The sequence below is a fragment of the Mustela putorius genome, unplaced genomic scaffold (genome assembly GCF_011764305.1).
Source record: "Mustela putorius furo isolate JIRA1106 unplaced genomic scaffold, ASM1176430v1.1 tig00000738_pilon_pilon_pilon, whole genome shotgun sequence".
In the NCBI taxonomy this organism is placed as follows: Eukaryota; Metazoa; Chordata; class Mammalia; order Carnivora; family Mustelidae; genus Mustela; species Mustela putorius.
The window spans coordinates 11,096,137-11,117,478 of NW_025421463.1; the positions used below are offsets into that span (position 1 = coordinate 11,096,137).

The 21,342-nt window shown below is 43.6% G+C and overlaps 1 protein-coding gene and 1 long non-coding RNA gene across 4 annotated transcripts in view; one reads left to right on the plus strand and one right to left on the minus strand.

Annotated features, from left to right (window-relative positions):
• Positions 1–21,342, plus strand: part of SYN3 (synapsin III) — a 447,511-nt gene that overhangs the window by 308,051 nt on the left and 118,118 nt on the right. The gene's annotated exons all lie outside the window — the stretch shown is intronic.
• Positions 7,790–21,342, minus strand: part of LOC106004888 — a 33,128-nt gene continuing 19,575 nt past the window's right edge. The window contains exons 3-4 of one of the 2 annotated variants that reach the window (XR_006607826.1): positions 17,912–18,035; positions 7,790–8,270 (exon numbers count right to left, since the gene is read on the minus strand). This is a non-coding gene — a long non-coding RNA (uncharacterized LOC106004888). Of the gene's footprint in view, positions 8,271–15,448; positions 17,832–17,911; positions 18,036–21,342 lie in introns of those variants that run through there. The other variant, XR_001177953.2, reaches the window with a different exon arrangement.

Genomic DNA, 21,342 nt, shown 5'->3' on the forward strand with positions numbered 1-21,342 from the left:
TTCTAACAGAGGAGACAGAAGAGAAACATGTGGACAAATGAATGAGATAATTTCAGAGAGAATAAGCTTCAAGAAGACTACTGTGGAGGCTTAATTCCTCTCCCAAGCTCTCCAAGTAGAATTTTGGTAGGAGTGGGGCAAGAAGCTCTGAATATTCCAAAAGTTTTCCTCCTCCTGGAGACACAAATAAAAAGAAAACATTCTTTGGCCTATCTCACAAAAGACTAGGTAGGAAGATAGGATTGCCTGTTGAGAGTGTAGAGGACTTGTGATCACATCTAAAGCTGCCAGCATTAAGATTCCAGATAAAGAAAGACAAACCAGCAAAGATCAAGGCCAGTGTGGGAGAAGAAAATCCAGGAGAGTATCCTATCATGCAAGTCAAGAGTTCAAAGCATTTTCATGGAGGAGGACATGGCCCCTGAGTCAAAAATGCTTTAGAGGGAAGAAGGAAGAAGAAAGAGAAGGTATTTGGGAGACATTGATGATCTTAGAATAGCTCTTTCAGTGAAGCAGTAGGGACAGAGATGTCTTAGAGCTCACTGTCTTGCCTGGGATAATTGTTAAAGGATCTCTTCTGGGCATGGCATGGGTATCATATGGGACCTGACACCCCACACTTTGAGAGATTTGGGAATAGACAGGAAATGTCTAGATAGGGGAAGGAACTCTGGACGTCCCCAGTGAGTCTGTGCTAGACTAGATGAGCCACAAAGGCCTGGACACCCAGACATTTCCCCTACTTCAACACTACCCTACCTTCCATTCTAGGTGCAAATTCCTGTTGGAACACAGCCTTGAGTCTCCTCAGCTCAGGCCGATGTCGGAAGATGTTGTCCAATTGCCAAAGTAAATCCTCACTCCAACCACACCTGCTTTTCAACTCCTGGGAACCTCCTGCTTTCCTCTGAGGACTCGCCTTCTTTATGACACTAGAGCGGAATTGAGCTCTTAGTCATTCCCCTAACCATGGTTTACATCTCCTTGACCTTGACCATACTGTGTCTTCTGCAAGTTATGTGTATGGATATGTGCGTGTTCATAGATGCATACACATGAAAAACACTTCTGCAACTTTCTCTTCACTCAACAGATTTTATGTAATTTTTAAAAAAAATTTATTTTATTTTTTCAGTGTTCTAAGATTCATAGTCTATGTACCACCCTCAGTGCTCCATGCAATACGTGCCCTCCTCAATACCTACCAGGATCTTATGTCATTTTGATACAACTGTGAACCCCTCCTTCTAATGGTTTCAAAATATTCTTTGGTGTGTTTGGACCACAGTTTATTCAACCATTCTGCTACCAAGAAGCCTCCCAAATCTTCTGTGAACAAGGGTACATCCTAGAATGTATATCTTACATACCAGTACATTTGGAAGTTTCTTATTCTCCTGGCACACTTCTACCCATTGTTCAAAAGTCACTTAAAAGATCTCTGCCTCTGAAAAAAGCATCATTGATGACCCAGAAAGAGTGAACCCCTGCTCCTGTATCCTCTAGTCCTAAATGCTTACAACTCTGCCATAGCATTTTCAGGAGTGTGTCAAAATTTCTACTAAGTGTATTCGACAGGAAGCTACTTGAGCACTGGGACAGTGCTATTTATCTCTGAATCCCCTGAGACTAGTACAATGCCTACTACAAGATATGTGTCTGATAAATATCTTATTGAATTAAATTGCAAGGAATTTGGGCTTTTGAAATCAGACTGGCTGAAGTTTGAATCACCATGGTTCTATCATTTACTAACTGTGTCACTTAGCCTCTGAGCTTGTTTTCTCGTCTGTATAAAGGGGAAAAATAATCCTTTACTGTGTATAGTTGATGGAAGGATAAAATGAGATCATGTAACACTCAGCCTGGCATATGGGTGGTGTCAAAAAATGGATGCTATGATTGTCCTTGAAGAAGGACAGATTGAGACTGAGTTGGCACTGGGCCCTTTCCACACACCTTCAGGCTTTGCAGATAGGGAAACTCCCTAAAACAAGCTGACATTTCCCAGACAAATGCCCAGATAAATCTTGCAGGTGCCAAGCTGTCTGGGACCTGTTGCCTCTACCCATTCTCTAAGTACCAAATCACTAAGTCTCCAGGTGGAGATGACTGGTTTCCAATCCCCGTTACATACCTTGATCGACAAGCATTGTGGACATTCTCCAAAACTTCTCTCTAAGCCAACACACTGTGCTATGAAGGTGGAAGCCTTGATGAGAGGCAATCAGTATTGCTTTTGATACCGTCAAGATGCAACTGGGGCAAGAGCTGGGAAGGGATCCTCAGTGTAAATTTTTCTGGTTTCATCTAAGACACCTGAAGGTATTGATCCAGGTGAGGCTCTTTCCCTTTTTCTTTCCCTGTTTCATTCCATATTTTCCTCAGAATCTAGTCTGGGGGCGTAAGAATGTCCTGGATCACTAATAAGGATTGATCACTAATAAGGATTGGGGACAAATATTTCCTTCTGCTGGACAATCCACCTGGGTCCTCACGGTACAGCAAGATCAGGTTACCTGGACACTGATTCAGTTTCTGGTCCTTCATGGGACTTCTAGGGCAGAGGAAATTTCTGCCCCCCACCACGTGATCCTTGACTGTGGTCTTGCTTCTGCCCTCATCACTTGATGAGAACCCCATCACAGAGAGGTTTTCATCAAGTCTGTAGTAAGAATAAAAAGAATACAAGCAGGCAAGTGAATATGTCAGACTTCACTTAACTTAGCCATCTTTTAGCTTAATACTCATAAATATGGCACTTTGATCTTGGATTCCATAGCAACCTCCTTCCCTCAAAGCTGTGACTCATCTCTGCAGAGGGTGTCCTTGGGTGCAAGAGAAGAAATTTGATGTTCTGGAGCCAGGGCGAGGGTGCAGAATTGTATGAAGCACAATGTTTATAACATATCCAGTGTCTACCCAGCATACCAGACACCAGCCATCATCTGGCCCAAGAATCACCCCAGCCTCAGCCGCTGGACAATTCCAAGTGGCCACCCTGTGATCCCTGCAGAGAACATCGTAGGCACCTGTTCCTGGCTCTCCCCAGTGGGGCACTCAGCGATAGGGTGCTTTCAGAGAAAAACTAAACGTTGTGCTAGGCGAAGGTTTCTTGGTGTTTTGTCAGGTCTGGAAACTCTATGACCAGGCCTGCATATAATTTCTTGATAAAGAAACCAACCAGCAAGATACTCTTTTCCACTTAGTACCCAGCTAGGCCAGGCCCTAAGCAGATTTCTCCAGCCCATTTGGACTCCAGCAAACCTGGAGTTCTCTTGGGACATTGCAGGGTTTTGTTTGCTTGTTTGTTTGTTTTCCTCTGCCCACAGTCTTTGGTGCAACCATATTTTTTAAATTTCTTACCTGAAATGGGAGGTCAGAATAGAGGAAAGGTAGTCTTAGGAGTCAGAGAGACCTGTGTTCATAGTAGGATCTACTCCTTAAAGCTTTTGTGACAGTTGAGATAATATATATGAAGCACCTATGAGTTGGGTTCCTGGCGCCCAGGGAGGTCTCTGTCCAAGCTGGGGATGGTGTTGCTGCTGATGATGAGAGTGAAACTCTTACTCAGCTATCACTGTTTGTGTATTTACTTATTGATTACCTAGGTTACATACTGCATTTACTCATATACTCATACAAATGCCACCATCCTTCTCTTCATGCAGCTCATTTCCACCATCCTAGCCACCCTTGGATAAAAGAGAATGATAAAACCAGAATCATTTTATGACATTGCTGTGACGTCTCAAAGGGGTCCAGTAATTTCATTCCACTCATTGGAATGGCAAAGTCCCTGACCCTGTATCTGTAGTCTCCATCATTTTTCCATTGAACAAATATATTTTTTTGAGTCTCCTGTGTGCCAGGCATTATTCTATCAACTGGAACACAACAGAGAGCAATACAAACAAAGTCTGCAGTCGTAGTGAGAACATTCTGGTGGGGAAGACAGTTGATAAATATGCAAACCACAGTCTAGTCTTTCTCTTAGGACCACTCTCTTTACAGGAACATCCTCCCCACCCCAAACCCAGCTGCAGAACCATTCCTCAGGGTCAGATGGGCTGCAGAGCTGACTTCATCAGAGCTCTAGGTTACATTTCACAGCTTGGAGAGCTCAATCACTACTGAACCAGAAAGCTGGTATCCTTTTTGCCTCCCCTTTCTCCTTCCCCATCATCCCTGGAGCCAGCCTCTCCCCTCTCCCAGCATCCAAATCCCATGCCACTGACAGTTTATTTAAGCCTGGAATGTGTCCTGAGCTCAAGTGGCATGGTCAGACATGAGCTGTGGCAGGCTCGCTGTGGCAGGCTCGCTGTGGCTGCCTATGGACATTGCATTCAAAAGGGATAATTCAAAAGGGATATTCATAGTAGGATCTACTCCTTAAAGCTTTTGTGACAGTTGAGATAATATATATGAAGCACCCATGAGTTGGGTTCCTGGCGCCCAGCCTTTGGTCTTTTCCTTTTCAAACCCAATGTCCATAGGTAGCCACAGCAATCCTTCCAAAGCTCACCACAGATCATGCCACCTCGGCTCAGTACTCATCAGGGACTCCTCCATAACCCAGAATGCTGTCCAAACTCCTTGGCATCATCTTGTCTGATTAGGCCCAAGCTCATTTCTCTAGCATCATATCATCTCTCCTCAACTTACTCAGAGTAAAATCTTCAACCATATTGAACTCCAGCAGCTCAACTTCTTTCTCTCACCACCAAGATTTTGCATGTGCAATTCCTTCTTTCTAGAACACCCTCACCCCTTGTTCATTTGACTAATCCCACCTCATCCTTGAACTCTCAGCTTAAACATTGCTTCCTCCAGAAAGCTTCCCTGGCTCCCCAAATTCTGAAGAGGTTCACCTGCCAGGATCTGCACAGCACCTTGTGCCCCTCTATCATGGTGCTATATCATATTTGCCTATTGACTCATCTTCTTTCCCTACTAGATGGGGAACTCCTTAATTCAGGGGAAATCTTTCTTTCCTACATTGTGTCTGGAACGTGGCATTCAGATTCAGTCATTTCATCCATGTGCAATGACAAATCACCCATTGCTTTGCATCAAAACCCATGGTGGTAAGGGTCCTGTTTGGCCATATTGGGTGAGCAGTCCTTGACTCATGCTACTTGGTCCCTTTCAGGAGGAGAGGACAATGATGAAGGAAAAACCACCTGGCTCATCCCTCTCCTTTTCTAACACAGTGTCCTATGTATAGAGATCTCTCCTCTCTTCTCTCTCCTTTATCAGCACTCAGCACTCCATAGAGGACCCCCTTTCAGAAACATGACTCCCACTTTGCCAAAGAACATCCCACCTACCCTCAATCTTGAGATTTTGTTTGTTTTGCTAAACCTCCTCGACTTCCCTGGAGGAAAAAGGAGTGGTTTTTTTGTTTTTGTTTTTGTTTTTGTTTTTTTATGTCACCCAATAGGAGATCCACATCAGACTCTCCATGGAGGTCCATTTTCCACCTCCTACTTGCACACCATACAGGCCCACAAAAGGGGCTGGGACCCAGCCTAGCCAAGTGATAAAACAGCCAGCCACTTTTCTATGCCCACAGTAGTATTAGGGGCCAACCAGTCTTGACCTGATGGGAGGGGACCCTCTCCACAAAGCTCTCTTTCTCTGGCCATTTCTGCATTATATAGAATCCCCAGGGAGGGGCCTTGGTCTGGCTCTTCAACCAAGGCCAAAGGGTTCCCCAGGCCCCACCCAGTTTCTCAATGTGGGAACCACCCAGCTGGCCGCCTCCCTGGCTCACAAGCTGCAGAAAGAAAAGGGCTCTTGAAAGTGGCTTTGAGTTCCCACGCAGGAAGGTGCCAGCTCGAGACAGCATGGCTTTGTGCTTGCCAGGATCTGTCTTCTTACCAGACAGAGGGAAATCATGTCCTGTGAAGGCATCAGAAGACCCTGTGAGGATGATGGGACCATTCCTGCCCTAAGCAACAAACTGGAAACGTACCTGCTTTTAAGGGGAGAAGACTCCTGACCCAAAACATAACTCTGAGAAAGGCTCTTCCCAGCCTTCTCCAAGACAACCAAAATTTCTCTCAAACCCCACACACCAGAGTTTCTCTACTTTGGTAACTGTTCATTTAGAAAATAGCCTCAAACTAAAAAATACCATACATCTTAATTTTATCCCTAATCTACATATATTTAAAGATAGAGGTAGAGATCTTCATAGATGGGCAAGATACTGTGTATAATAGGGTTTATGAAGACCTTTTTTCATAAGTGCAGCTCCTCAAGGGTCTACAGATTGCACTTTGCCTTCAGCCACTAGAAGACACAGGCTATGGCAAATGGGAGAATAAAGGCAAAGGAGAGTAGAAAATCCTAGACATTTGTTTGGACCTTCATCATCATTACTTTTCTCTGTATAAACTGCTGCTCTCTAGAATTTTAGGCTCAAAGCCTCAGGCAGTTCCCAATTTGTAAAGACTCATGTACATTTAGAACTTGTAAGGAACACACAAGATCATCCAGTCCAGCAAACTGATGATTCATGGTCCACCATATGTGTTTGAATGTATGTGTGGGAGTGGGGGTGCAAGGTGTGTGAGAGTAAGTATGTGTGAGTGAATGTGTCAATATGTATATGGGTAAGAGGATGTTTGTTTTTGTAGGGCATGGAAAGAAGACCTAGTGAGGATCTCCAGCATCATAACCAACACCCCAAGAACCTCTGTAAATTAAAAAAAAAAAAATACCTTTCAAAAACAATGGAGCAAATTCAGGCTAATTTAACCTCATCACTCTGCAAATGTGGAAACTGTGACCTACTAAAGAAAGGGATGTGCTAAATAGTTTTAAGTTTTCAGGGCTAGAAACCAGGTCTCCTGGCTTCCACCTGGTCTATCATGCTTTGCTCCATTACCACCAGAATTACTCTCATTATTCTTGAACATCTATAGTGTTCATATAGGGGGTATGCTTTCCAGGTTCATCTTTTTAGAAAGTGTGCCCACTTATGCCCTCCTACTCCCCACTCCCTACATATCTCATTGCTCCAAATATTTAGCTCATCATTCATTATGGAATTAACACATACTCAGTTGTATAAAATTCAGTCTCCACATTGTATGAAGTACACACAAACACACACACACACACACATTCTGCAGGAGCAGTTCTCTTGCACAGCATGCTTTCTGGCAAGACTGATTGGTCTCCAGGGAAAGCCCTGAACCAAGATGGGCCAGTCAGGGTTCTTCCCTGAGAGTCCTGACAACAGAATAGAGAAAGAGAGTCATCACTTTCTGCTCTATGCTGTGAAACTTGTGTTAAGTGTCAGTCTACAGCAACAGATTGAATATGAGATACAAAGGCTCCTAGTGGCTCAGATGATTGGTCATCTGCCTTTGTCTTAGGTCATGATCCCAGAGTCCTGGGATCAAGCCCAGTGTTGGGCTTCCTGCTCAGCGGGGAACCTACTTCTCCTTTTCCCTCTGTATGCTGCTTCCCCTGCTTGTGCCTGCCTTCTTTCTGTCAAATGAATAAATAAACTCTTAAAAAAAAAAAAAGGAATCTGAAATACAGAGAAGTAGGGTTAAGAGACATGGAGAAACACAATTTCCAGCTTTTCTAAGACCCAGTTTCATCTCTGGGCATTCTGTAACTTGAGTGTTTTAACTTCCCTTGGATTTTGTGAACCAGAACACTCTCCTTTGCACTTAAATTAATTGATTAAGGTGAGGTCTCCTCCCCCTGGTAACCCAAAGCCAAAGACAACAGTGTAACCATATCCCTTCGACCTTTTTGGCATTCATGTCACAAATCTCTGTTCTCCTTTTAATTAAATGTATGTTACTATAAAAACAGACAACACATGTAGAAGAGCTGTATTTAGTTCTAACTTCTAGGTTAGGAACAGGATAATTTAGAATCACATAATAAAATAGAGGCAAAAGTAGAAATAAAACAAGTCTTCTGACTACCAATTTAGACTTTTTCAAAGAAAACATGATGATGTCTATTAATTGGTAGGAGTAACAGAGAGCCAAAACATTATGCCTTAAAATATGACGAAGGCTTAATTTTCTTGTGCATTCAAGTCCAAAAGTAGGTAATCCACATCTTGATGGCTTTGCTCCATGAAAACCTGAGGACTCATTTCCTTCTGGCTTATTGCCTTCACTCCCTTCTTAGTTTCTTTATCTGTGAATTGTTGATATTGATGTATTATGGCCCAAGATGGCTGCTTCTGTTACTGCCATCACATCTGCATTTCAGCCAGCAGGAAGGAGAAAAAGCTGAAGAGGGAAAAAATATTTGTGTCATCTCCCCTTAAGGAAGTTTCTCAGAAGCTGTCATATGACACTTCCACTTAAATCTCACTTGCCAGAATATAGTCATCTGACCACATCTGATTTGAAAGGAGCCTGGGAAATACATCCTTGAGTCTGGGAAGCAATATATATATAGCTATAAATTAATAGTATTTAACAATAGAAGAAGAGGAGACTGGATATTAGAAAACATTGTACCCACCATATTGTTATCATTTTTACTTTTAATAGTTCTGCCATTTTTCTAGTTGATTACTCGAACTGTTGCAAGTGGAAAGGGTGGTTTTCTCAGAACCTGTTCTCCTTTCCCCACTGTCTTCTTTGCATTTAATGTTTATGACCCCAAACTAGTGGTTTGGAATGAATGAACCTCATTTGGAGGTTGGGGCTAAATGGGTCTGTTAGAGAATTCTGGAACAGAACCTATGGTTCACTTTGTCTCTTTCCCAAAGAATTTTGGCCCTAACCCTAGCCAGCCTGCTGGCTCACAAGAGATGACAAGCTAGAAAGTGTGAATGACTCAGTTCCTACACATGCTACTCCAACCCCCCATTTTATTAGAGAAATATCTTCTGACAGGACCTTTATAAGGGCAGATCTGATCCACTCATCATGTTTATTTATTCAACACATAGTTTTTGGAGGTAGGATGGTAGTTAAAAGGACTAGCCCTAGAGTCTAACTGCTTGGTTTCAAGTCCCAGATCTACAAGCCTGAGGAAATTATTTAACCTTTCAATGACTTGGTATCCTTATCTGAAAAATAGAGATTTCTGTACTTGCCTCATAGGACTTTTGAGAAATTATAACAGTTAACCTAAGTCAGGCATGTAATAGTAAGAGCTCAGTAAATATCAGCTAGGGGCACCTGGGTGGCTCAGTCAGTTAAGCGTCTGCCCTTGGCTCAGGTCATGATCCCACAGTCCTGGAATGGAGCCCCATATCAGGCTCCCTGCTCAGCAGGGAGCCTGCTTCTCCCTCTCCCTCTGCCGGCCACTCCCCCTGCTTGTGCGCTCTCACTCTCTGTTAAATAAGTAAATAAAATCTTTTTTTTTTTTTTTTAAGTGCCAGCTATTTCATCCAGTGCCTCCTAGATGTCAGGACTGTGCTAAGAGTGTGGGAAACACAAGAGTGAGTCCTTGCAGTTATGTGGCTCCTAGAGACATAGGCACCACAAGCTTGGACCCACTCTGGATTCAGTGGGGGCAAGTGGCAGCAGCATCTGAGCACTGAGGCCTTCTATGGAGCAGAGAGCAAGATCCTGGAAGACAGAGGGGTCATGGGAAACAAACACCCTATTACCTTTTCCTCATCCTTGCCCTCCTCCTAAATAGATAACCTAGAGCGTTTTTGTGAGCCGTGCATTGTGTTGGGATGGTCTTAATTCCATGCCCAGGGAGTCCCTTTATATCAGTTCTGCAAGGATCTTGCTGCCTCCTTGAAATACCAGCAGCTTCCAGCAACACCAAAAGCCACAGAAGGGAAAGAAGGAAAGAGGGAGGGAGAAGAGACAAAACCAATTGTCATTTTCATTGAAAAGACAATAACAATTAACAATTCCACTTCCACGGCATCCCTTTTTTTCCCACAGTACACAACTGATTACTTTTTTTAAAAATCTAATTTAGAATCTTGACATATGCTTTATTTTCTGCATCTTTGAGTTGATTTTCAAACTTTTATCTCATTACTCATTATAAAAATAATATGTGCTCATATAGAATTCAAACACTAAAAAAGAATAAAAGTAAAAAGTAAATGGCACATACATATAGTAGAGTCACACCAAACATAATTAAATATGCTCAGAGGAAAGAAAAATGAATAGAGACAGATAAGCAATTTAAATAGTGCAGGAAGTTCCTACTTTCTCCTCCAAGAACAGACACTTGAGAGGAGGCCCAAGAAGAGAGATGCATCCCCTTCTGCTCCCACAGGAACTGATAACAATTAAGGGACATTTAGCATTTTACAACGAAGTGGGTAGTTCTCACAGCATAGGCCCTAAATACAGTCTAATAATTATTTTATCTGGTGGTCAATGGAAAGACAAAAAAAAAAAATCTGTTCCAATGTTGGAGGAAAACATTGAGAGGTGATGGAATTTTATATTGTCTCTTTTTTTTATTAACATATAATGTATTATTAGCCCCAAGGGTACAGGTCTGTGATATATTGCCTCTTATAGGTTATATTGGGATTTTTCAGAATAATTTTTACCACATGCATCATCTTGGTCTTATTCTCATACTTTAGAACCAAATTCATACAATATACAACTACTTCATTTCTTCATTTTGCCTTCCCTTCCTTCCTTCCTTTCTTCTTTCCTTTCTTCCTTCCTTCCTTCCCTCCTTAGGCCCTCCCTTCTTTCCTTTCTCCTGTCATGCACCCTCCCTTCTCTTCTTTCTTCCATCATTCTTTCTTTAATATAAATGAGATAACATCTTGCATACTATTTGGCAGTTTTCACCTAACAAATATCTTGACATATTTTCCATCAGCATGGAGTATTCTATAGAACTAAAGTTTATTAAACCAGCCCCTGCTGGCAGTGCTACAAAGTGTACAAAGTCTTGGCACACATATCTTTGTATACTTGCTCAGGATTTTTGTAGAGTAAGTTCCTTAAAGTTCATTGTTGGGTCAAAGTGTGTGCACATTTTAATTTGCTAAATGACCAGCTGCCTTCTATATATATAGAATATACATATCATATATATATATATTTATATATATATGATAAATATTCTATATATTTATATTTGTATTCCAGTGTGTATTCATTTTCTTCCCTATGAGCATATATATTTGTATTCCAGTCTTCCAGTGTGTATTCACTTTCTTCCCCATGAGCAGTCATATAAAGGCTCTAACTTGTTTTTATTTTATTTTATTTTATTTTATTTAGTTTTCTGGAAGAGAGTAGGTCAATTAAGGTGAAGGAAGGTGAAGGTCACGGGAAGCTTCTAAGAGGATATGACTGTTAAACCAAGCCTTGAAAGATGGCCTGACTTTTCAACCCATGGCAAAGCACATTTCAGGCAGAAGCTGGAATATGAAGTCAAAGAGGCTCATGGAGCATGGCTGAGGAGTCCATTATATCTGGGCAAATCATTGGCTGTAGGTGGTCTATACCTTAGCTCTCATGACAGGCTCAGACACTTGAGTAAAATGCACAAAAATATACAGATAAGCAGATACATTCTTTTTTTTTTTTTTAAGAGAGAGCACAATGTGGGGCAGAGCAGAAGGAGAGGGACAAGAAGACACCCCACTGAGCAGGGAACCCAATGCAAGGCTCTACCCCAGGACCTAGGGATCATAACGTGAGCTAAAGGCAGACCCTTAACCAACTGAGCCACCCAGGCACCCAAGCAATTACATTCTAATGGGAGAAAACAGACAATCAACAGAACACAAAGCCAGCTACATGATATAATAAATGGTGATAAGTATGATAGGAAATTAAGATCAGAGAAAAAAAGGAACAGATAATGTGCCTGGGGAAGGAGCAGGTTACAGTCTTCCATAGGTGATCAGGAAAGCCCTCACGAGAAGGTGACATTTAGTAATGACCTGTAGGGAGTGAGGGAATGAGCTTTGCAGATTTCTGGAGAAGGAACATTCCCACAGAGGGAACAGAAGGAGAAGGGCCCAAAGGTGGGAGAGATGCTGGTAAAGAGCAAGGAGGGCACATGACTGGAGCAGAGCCAGCAAATGGGGGGGGGGTGCGGGCAACTGAGGGCTAAGTTCTTAGAGGCCCCAGGACTGGATGCTGGCAGGCTCTGCAGCCATGATAAGGGTTGGGCTGCTTTTCAGAGTTAACTGAGAAATGATTGGGAGGCTTTGAGCAGAGGGGTGACATGGTCTGACACATGGTTTAAACAGAGATCATTCCAGCTAAAAGAGAAATGAGGGCCAAAAATGGGGAGACCAGTCCAGAAGTTGTGGGAATAATCCAGGTGAGTGATGATGGTGGCTTGGACCAAAGCAAGGCAGTGGGGTAGTAGAAAATGGTCAGATTCTGGGTATATTTTGAAGGGAGACCTTTTAGGTTAGACATGAAATGTGAAAGATAAGGAATCAGGACAACCGCAAGGTTTTGACCTGAGCAACTAGTGTGATTAAGCTGCCATTAACTAAGGTGGGGAGCACTTTCAGGGCAGAATTTTGGATCTCAAATGTGTGATTCCTATTAAACACTGAAGTAGAGATGTCCAATAGGCCATCAGATATGTTAGAAGGAATTCAGGGAGAGGTCAGGGCTAGAAATATAAATAGATGAGTCATTAGCATGTAGGTTGTTTTAAGACCCATTAGACTAGATGAGATCACTTAAGGAATGAGCATGGACAGAAAAAGAGAAGAGGTCAGAGAACTGACCCCAAGACACTTTAATGTTACAAAGTCAGGAAAGTAGAGCCTAAGGAAGGTGGAATGTGGGAGGCCAAGCAAATCAAGTGTTGGGTTGACTATTGCTGCTAAGTCAAGAAAGATGAGGACAAAAACACTGTCCACTTGATTTTCCCTGAAACACAATGTATTACTTTTAACCAAGTGTTGGTCAAGCCTTCCTGGCCATGGATAGAAACCAATAGTACTTTGCATATCAGCCCCCATGTACTGCATAGATGGTTTCACTTCCATAGGAATATCTTATTTCCAAGTCCTAAGGTAGGATTCCTGACAGAAGGAAAAGCACATATCATGTGCAGGACACTAGACTTAAGAATGGGGTCAAGTGACCTGAGTTCTAGTCCTGGCTTACCATTTGCATCTTGGATGACCTTGAGACCACCTCTACCTCTCAGCTTCTTCAAATGCAGTATGGTGGGTGATGAGCAGAGGAGGCCTGACCAGGGGACCACTGAGGTGCTCCTCATATGCACTACTCAAAGCTATAATTCAAAGACACTTTCCTCTCTCTCAGTCCAGGCTGGCCACATAATTTGCAGGGTCACTTGTTCAAAATGCAGGAAAACTATACCATTGAAGGTACTAAAACATAAAAATTTTCCTTTCTTCCATGGCCTCTCTAACTTGTCATAGGTTTTTTAAAATCTGCTATTCAGTATCATTCTAACTACAGATGTTAATTTTTAAATTATTAACATGAATATTAACCACTTGTTTTTAGATTGTGCAATGCCAACTTTATATGTAAATACAAGAGCATTTAGCTCATATGTAGAATCAATGAAATGACACAATTCATATTTCATAGCTTACACACATGTATGTGTATACGTGGATGAATAGTGGAAATGCAACAAAAAGCTAGCTCCACTGTTTTATTCCACTTCTCAGTATGCATGCATTCTATGAGCAGTCTCTACTTCTGGCTGACTGATGAGTAAGGAAGGACTAGAAAAAGGAACTCTGGATTTCCTTATCTTTTCCTTTCCTTCTGTGTTATCATTTTCAGCAGAAGTTGCGGGCCAGTAGGAAAGACTATGGGAGGATTTCTTGGTTGTTTTTCTTAGAACACCAATTGTCTTCTTTCTGCATTGGAAGCAAGTGCCAGTTCACACAGCAAGCATGGCCTCTCAGGGCTGTCAGCACTCCCTACTTATTCAGCTGTAGATATCACACACATAGCTTGCACTCACTTTGAGTCTCACTGAACTCCCATGTATCACAGGTCCACTGGGATTCTGTTCTCATGTGGCATCAGGAGGCTGTCTGTGAAGGAGATGGCAAGGAACAGCAGGGGACATGTGCATGCACACAGGCCCCTTTGCTCGTGTATATGCTCCATTGTCACCACCTACTCTACACAAACTCAAAGGTGAGATTATTAAGAACTTCGGAGTGGACACAGTAGAGACTTAAACCAAGCATGGAGCCCTTCTGAGCATGGGGCTCTGTGCACCTGCCCAGGACACACATCCAGGAAGCTCACCCTACTGTAAGTCTCCCTCTGCAAACACCATTATGGCACAGATCACACTGCCCATAAAGCTTGCATTGCCTTGGCTCTCTTCTGCCTTCAGACTGTAAGGCATTTGGATCAGTTCTAGTACAGGTCATGATGCATACTAGGTATGTATCAGATGTTTGTGGGATGAGTATTACTGTAAGAACAAGTCATTCTCTAATACCTAGCCCATGGCCGTGAGTGGGTTTTTTCCTTGACAGTTCCCATCTCCTCTCATTTTGTCCATTCACCATCTTCAGAAGCTCACAGTTTGAAGGGAGAATAGACATTGAAATAGAAAATGCATTCATCCATTCATGCCGTGTGGGACCAAGCACAGCTCCTGGGACATATCACATGTTCAATGAGTATTTGTCATGAGGAAGACACAGTAAAGTCCAATGGAGAAGGCAAATAATTCAGCACTGAAAATGGAGTCCAGTGAGTTGTGTTACTCACTGTAACACAACTGTGAGTAGGCCCTATGGAGACACAAAGAAAGGACAGCTAACCCAACCTCAGGCTTCCAGGACAGTTGCTCGGAAGAAGTATCTCTAGAGGAGAATGTCTCCTGAATGGAAGGGCTTTCCAAGCAAAGCAAGCAGCCGATAGGAAGGCCCCAAGATATGCAACAGTGTGGCTCTCTTGGGCACTTGTATACTGTTGAGCTGAGTGTGATGGGAGAGGCAGTGCGAGATGAGGCCTGAGAGTGAGCTTTCTTAGGACTTAGAACTCTGTAAAATAAATGCTATGGCAGTGGAACAAAGTGCTCTATAAGAACAAAAGAATGAGCTGCTCGTTTCTTATAAGGGCAATGACAGTTGGACTCAGTCTGATGGGTGAGTAGGAGTTTACCTCAGAGAAAAGTATGAATAGCATCCTAAATGAGGAGAATGGCCTGAAGTAATAAAAGCCTTTTGTATTTAAGTAACGGTAAGAATTCAGTGTGGCTCAAATGGGGAAGGTACTGAGATGCATAATAAAAATAATAGCTCACATGTATTGAGCATTTACTATGTGCCAGGTATTGTGTTGTTGTTATTGAATTAACCCATTTCCTCTTTTTTTTTTAAGATTTTATTTATTTATTTGACACAGAGAGAGAGAGAGAGAGAGAGATCATAAGTAGACAGAGAGGCAGGCAGAGAGGGGAGGGAGGAAGCAGGCTCCCTGCTGAGCAGAGAGCCCGACTGGGGCTCTATCCCAAAACCCTGGGATCATGACCTGAACAGAAGGCAGAGGCTTAATCCACTGAGCCACCCAGGGAGCCCAGCCCATTTCCTCTTAACGACAGTCTTATGAAGGAGGTATTTCTATTATCCCCATTTTACAGATGGTTAAGTAACTTAGTCAAGGCCCCATAGCTAGTTAAGTGGCATATCTGGGAGTCGAGCCCAGGTCTATGAGATCCCAAAGCACATGCTTTGAAATATTAGCCATCCTCTTCCCATCATTGTTTGGCAATTGAGTCAAAGCAATCAGAGAGGTTTGGAGGAAAAGGGTGAGTTCAGTTTGGGGCATCCAGAGAAGATGCTGAGAAGGCAGCTATACATGTTTGTAGCCCAAAAAAGATGAACAACTGTAGTGAAGATCGGGGAGTCATCAGCTAATTTTTAGGCACTGAAACCATGAACATGGATGTGGGCTTAGGACAGAACTCTCTGCAGCTTGGACATTTGCAAGCCAGGTGGAGAGCAAAGGATGCCGATAAGGAGAAACTAGAGAGGTAGGGAGGCAAAAGTGAGCATGAAAACCCACATGCTACCGAGATAGCCAGTCAGATGAAGACTGCAAAACGGCCTGTAGGTTTTGCAAATGACCTCACAAGTGACCTTGTGCAGACCAGTTTCCTGAGACTGGTAGATAAGGGGAAAAGGACAATTGATAGATTTATAATGAGACTTAGTGCAACTTCTCAGTTTTTGCTATTCATGAAAAAAAAAAAAAATTCATCCTTTGTCAACCACATTTCCTGAATTGAGGTACAGGAAAATGCAGTCACTGCATCAAGACGTCAGCTGTAACTTGGCTATAAGGGTATTTGGCAAGCAACTTACTTCCCTTCTTGGGGCATCAGCTTCCTCATCTGTAGACAAAGGTACTGGAAGAGACATACTCCTAAGTTTTCTCCCGGATGCAAAATTCTTTTCTCCTCCATTCCAGATGCTCTTTGGGGATGTCAGTGTTGATGAGGAAGGTGAAATAGGACTCAGGCACAGGGAAAGAGAAGGGCCCCCTTTAACTGCTACAGCTGCCCCATGGGGCTTGTTCCCTCTCGGTCTTGTTTGCTCCCCGGTCCTCCAAGGCGGCTGTTGGAGCCAATGATGAGAAACACATGTTTCTGGGCAGCCCTGGTGTTCCGCAGTGCCGCCAAGGGAGGGCAAAAAAGAAAAGGAAAAAAAAGAGAAAGGAAGGAAAGAAAAGAGCTTTGGTATTCTCAGCCTCCACAGACAATTCCCCCATTGATGTGCTGTGAGTCACGGCGGGCCGCCAGGCCATCGCGGTTTCTGAATCACTTCCTCCAAGAGGGGCTCTCCACTTGTTCCCCGAGCTGGTTTTGGCCAGGGCTGGAATGCAAGGAGGTTGGGCCCTTCAGAGTGCCTCTGACTGCTTTCCTCTTTACTGGAGCTCCAGCAGCAGAGGTGGAGGTGCCAGACGCCAGGACAGGGGGCCTCAATGGAAGGTGGCAAAGGAGCAGGTTGAACTCGCTTGTTCCAGCTAATGGACCCTATGTCAGTGCTAAAACTCATGCCTCCCTCCCTGGTTAAAGATGGAAGTGAAGTAAAAACCCAGATTAAAGGCCGCAGTTTTCTCCAGTGGGCACCAGACTCACCAAGTTTTCCATCTTCTTGACCTTGATTCTCTGGCTAGGTGGACAAGCTGATCTCTTTTGAGCAGAGGTAGATGTAAAGGTGATCCTGGCCATTCCTCCAACAACTCACATTAGTGTGTTTTGGAGTGCATCTCTTGATCTCCCATCTTTCCAACTTCCATTTTTGAGGACAAGGATATTAATGGCCCAAGATGCCCTTAACCTGGGTGATGATATTCAAGCGAGAGTCTATTTTAAGTTCTTTCTTAGGATAAACTTCATTCATTCAACAAAGAGCTTTGTGCTCATTCGAGTTTGATTTTGCATAGACATCAGGGGTTCTGAGAGGAAATGAACATGGTCCTAGCTGGATCAAAGAGGAAGACTAATAAATGAACAATGGAATTTCAATATGGTAGGTGCTCTGGTGGAGGAGCACAGAGGAGATCATCAAACACAACTTAGGGATGGGGAAGCTCAGGGAAGGCATCCAGAAAGATTTGTTTGATTGAGTAAGTGACATTTAGTACCTTTTTCCTTTGTCTGGCCACCATTGCTCCCCATTCCCCCAGGTTTTTCCAGAAGATCAGTATGTTCACTGAACACTGGTGATGAGACCTCCTCTCAGCCCTTGTAGGAAATGAAGGGTCTCCTCCACACCAACAGAGGGCACGGTTTCCCAATGACCTTGGCTGTTTGGGAAAATACTAGAATGCCGCCATCTTGTGGGCACGCTGAGCCATGTTCATTTTACAACGCCATGCTCCTGGGGACCTTATCAGAGATGGGTTGACCTGGAAGGAATGCCCAAAAGAAACGGTCTGGCATGGCTACTTATCTGATTATACTTACAGGTGAAGGGTAAAAACAATACCTTTTAAGAAGTTGGCTCTGTCCACATGTAGCTGGCTGGTCTCCCCTTACGGTGGTAGCTTTGGACAAAAAGCTTCTTTAGAGCATGCACCATGTCTTCATCTTCTCTGTGTCTGCCACAACTTCTACCAAAAGATCGGGAAAGTAATAAGTGCTCAGCTCATGGATGTTAGATGGAATCAGTCACTGTAAACAATGAGCCAGAATAATAGCTAGGGCTCTCTCTGCCTTGTACCACTGTGTTCCTAGCACCTAGCACAGTGCCTGGAGTTACAAAAACATGTTACATGAATCAGTGAAATCAGACACTTGAAAGTAAAGTTCTAGAAACAACAAATGTTGTTTGCTGGAGGAGAATAGAGACATTGCCTTTATTGTCTAGTAGAACCTCCTCTTTCTTGGTTATAGCACAGAAAGGTACAATGATTTGCCCAAGGTCACACATCTAGTTTCAGAGCTGGGACTAGTGGGTATCACTTGTCACCTGACTTGCCACTATGGGTGCCTGGCCAGGTCAGCCCATGCTTACGTGAAGAACAAAGCAAAGCAGCATATCTGTCTAGAGCAGACACTTGTCTATAGTTATTCTTGGTGGAAGAGCTTTCCAGTGAGAATTTCTGAAGTGTCTTCATAAGGACTCTAATACTGGCCTGTACTCCTGGGGAAATAAGGAATCTAGCTAGTGTGCTGAATATAGAGGTAAAGGGTGTCTGGCAATCCAAGAAATATAGAAATAGCTGAAATGCAGTCACTGGACACAGAGAATGTGATGCAGAAAGTGCCACAGCTATATCATAGGGTCCACATGGGACCCTTGTCTCCCAGGAGAGCTCATGATATAGCCCATGTCTTGTTGGTGTATGGACTTGAACTTCAGAGTGGGCATTGGATATCCAGATGAAGGAGAAGCCTGGCCCACATATAAGAACAAAGGGTCTGGCTGTCCCCCCAGTACATCCATAATGACCTCATTCTCTCCAGTTCACCCTCTGCCCTGTGCCACACCGATTTTTCTAACAATCACCTGCTTAGACTATCCATGGCCCCCCATTGCCAACAGGATAGAATCCAAATACCTTTGGCTTCTTTTTTCATCTGGCCCACTACACCTCTTTAACCATATGTTTCATCCCTTATCACCTATCCCTTCACACCTTGATCACCCTGCTTGCCTGTCTTGACTAGGTTCCAGGCCTAGGAACTCACCACTTGTTACCACTGGGACCTTAAGGAAATCACTTACCTCTCTATGCCTCCATTTCCTCATCGGTGAAATGGAGATCCAAGTGCATCTACCAGACCATGCCATTGTGAGAATTGATTTAACCCAATGTGAAGCTTCTAAACAGTGCCTAGCACATGTATGTTGTCAAAATATGTTAGGGATAGTTACTATTACTATCACTAAGTCTACCATGCTTCCTCATGCTCACATCCCTTTGCAAATTCTATTCCCTATGCCAGAAAAATCCTGCCCTGCCTTCTCCTTCTGATGGACAACAGCTCATCCTTTAAGAACTAGCTTAATGTGCCCTTTTTAACCACAGAGGAAATTAATTGCACCCTCATCTTTGTATACAACCTACTGCAGGTTCATCAGAAATCCCACTGACACCCTGAAACTCCCCATCAGTCACATGAGGTAATGGCATCTATGGATCATGATGCCTCATGGATCAGATGGGTAACTCCATTGTCATCCTACAGAATGTGCAAATTACAAAGCCCTTGACAAGCATGAGAGATGTGTATTTTTATAATTTGAGAAGGAATGTCAGCCACCCTGCTTCTGACCTACTAGAGCTGGATCAGCCTGTCCCTTGCTATAGTGACCCAAGACCCAGCCTTTAGCAGTGTCCTCTCCCTCTCATACACACTAGCTCCATCTGCAGCCCAGGTCACCCACGCTTGCTTCCCAGGCACTGGCAGCTCCTGGCCTACCCATCCAGGGAAGGCTGGGACTGGCTGTTAGCACAGGAAGACAGCTTCTCATCCACCTCCTTCTTCCAGTTCCTCCCCGCCCCCCCAGACTCTGGGAGCCACCTTGGCTGCCCTCATCTCCCCAGTAAGGCTCTGCCTTAACTTCTAAAAGTAAATTTTACTGTGTTTACCATAAAACGGAAAGGTCCCCTCGTGGCCCCCCACTCATTCTCCCTTGTTCCTCCCTCCTCCCCCATAGTTTGTTTTAACATCTTCAAAACCATCTCAGGGCCTTTAACAACCCTTCCTTCAGGCACTCATCAAGTGTTGTGTGAAGCACTTACTCTCTGCAAGGCATTGTGGGAGATTTCAGCAATGAAGAAGAGGCAAACAATGGGCTGGAAGGAAGGGGTGGCAAATGTGTGTTGGTCTGCTCAATGCCAGCGCCATGTCAGATACTTAGGTCACTCCCCTGAATTTGCACCCCTCGGGGTAGGTTTTTTTTACATAATCCCCACTTCATTGCAGACACAGCTGAGATTAGGGAATTTACCTGAAGTGACACCACTACTCACTGGCAGAGGTAAAATTTAAAACCTGCATCGTTTCCCTAAACCATGCCTTCCTATAACACATGGCACAGTAAGAGAGATGCATGCAATATACGGCGAAGGGGCTTCCAGAGTCCAGGGATAAGCATTCTGAAGGCAGTTTTGGGTCAGATATCATCTTTGTCAACTGTTCACAAACACCCAAAACCGCTGTATTTCTTCCCTTTTCTTTAGACCCAACTTTAGCTCCAAACTTGCTGGAGAGAGCTACCAATCTATCATTTGAGTTATAAGATGATGTCTCCCTGTTCCCTAAAACAGACACTGGGCAACTGGGTGGCACCAAGAATGCTAGCAAAAACTTACAAAGAATGCATTACACATGAGAATTTCACCTAGATGCTTTCTGTGCGCTGACTCAGTACAACAACCTGATAAAGCTAGTGCTATTATTATCATCATTTTCGTAATAAAGACACAGGTACAAAGAGTGAAGAAACTGGCCTAAGATTACACCGCTAGAAGTGGCTGAGCTGGGATGTGAGCCCGGAGAGGCTGGCTTTGGAGTTTGGGCTCTAAGGAGTTCACTGTGCTGCCTCTTAATGGTTTAAAATACAAATACTCTACAGATGGGGCACTCATGTGCTGGACAGCATGCGAGATGCTAGGGATACAATGACAAGCAATTATGCATGGTCCCTGCCCTCATGTAGCCCAACCTCTCAAGGGGAAATCAGCTATCTAAAAGCCAGCAATTTCAATAGTTCAGTCAGTGGCCTGGAGGTCAACAGATACAAGGTTATAAGTGGGCTCCAGATTCTGCCTGAGTTGGAATCTCTTTTCCTCTACTTCCCGGAGGTGTGGTCTTGGGCATATTAGCAAACATCTCTGTGCCTCTATACTGTCAGTATCTATACCTCAGGGCATCACTCTGGGAAGGATTAAATGAGATAATATGGAG